At 44.1% G+C, this 1,083-nt stretch overlaps 1 protein-coding gene across 2 annotated transcripts in view; it reads left to right on the top strand.

The window, feature by feature from the left end:
- Positions 1–1,083, top strand: part of AXIN1 (axin 1) — a 73,337-nt gene that overhangs the window by 52,898 nt on the left and 19,356 nt on the right. The window lies entirely within an intron of this gene.

Here is a 1,083-nt window from a genome sequence, read left to right as displayed (position 1 = left end):
CTTGCTCATTAGATGACCCATCAGTAAAAACAGTTAATGCTCCAGGGATAGGTTCCTGCCTAGTATTTTTTGGTATAATAATGGGGGTATAATATAAAAATTGTAGTAGTTTATCTTTTAATAGGTGACAGCTAAGTTCCCCTGAATATCCACTTAACCCAATTTGCCAATTTATATCAGTCTGAAATAACATTTCTAATTGCTTCCCAGTGAGGGGAAGATAGATGCATTTTGGTTCTTCTCCTCTAAGCTGCCTGCAACGCTTCCTAAGCTGAGATATCAATTGAGCCATCAGTTCTACATAAGTAACAGCAGTTTTAGAGGACTGATGGCCTAGGTGGACCCATTCAATAATAGCGGGAGAGTCTTTATTTTGGAAGATGACTCCAGTGGGACTATTTGCAGTGTGGTTAATCTGTCCCAATAAAGGCAATTCAGGCTGTACCCGTGCTACTTGGGCTGAGGATATCGCCTGCTCAATTCTTAGCAACTCCTTTCTAGCGTCATCTGTTAGTGTTCTGGGTGAGGAAAAGTTAGTCACCCCTAAGTATATCAAATAAACTTGTCATTTCTCCCGTAGAGATTTTTAGGTAAGGTCTTAACCAATTAATGTCCCCTAATAATTTCTGAAAGTCATTTAAAGTTTTAAGGCAATCTTTTCTTAGTTCCACCTTTTGCAGCCTAATGCATTGGTTTTCAGTTATGGTTCCTGTGAGGTGGCCCAGAAAAGCGGGGAAGAGAACAAAGAGAACCAGGTGAATCAGAAAGAAAAGGAGACGTTTATTTGCGTTCTCAGGCGAGACCCACTGGCCCAGGGAGGGAGGGGCATCTTTTTATTCAGGTGTTTGGTGAGGGCGGGGGTTGGGGGGGCCTGAACTGAGGAAGTCTCTGCTGCTGGGATCATCACGGCATTCAACTGAGGAAGTCTCAGCTGCAGGGGGTGGGCGGGATATTCAGGAAGAAGTCCGTATCTGTGTGGGGGGTATGTGGATTCAGGGAGGAGAAGCTGGTATCTGTGTCTGGCACGTTGATCTGTGAGAAATTCCAGGGGAAGTCCATTGTCTCATCACAGGTGACCTAACA

This window comes from Myotis davidii, unplaced genomic scaffold (assembly GCF_000327345.1).
Source record: "Myotis davidii unplaced genomic scaffold, ASM32734v1 scaffold100, whole genome shotgun sequence".
Lineage (NCBI taxonomy): Eukaryota > Metazoa > Chordata > Mammalia > Chiroptera > Vespertilionidae > Myotis > Myotis davidii.
The sequence above is the reverse complement of the archived record's forward strand: the minus strand, read 5'-3'. Positions and strand labels throughout refer to the sequence as shown.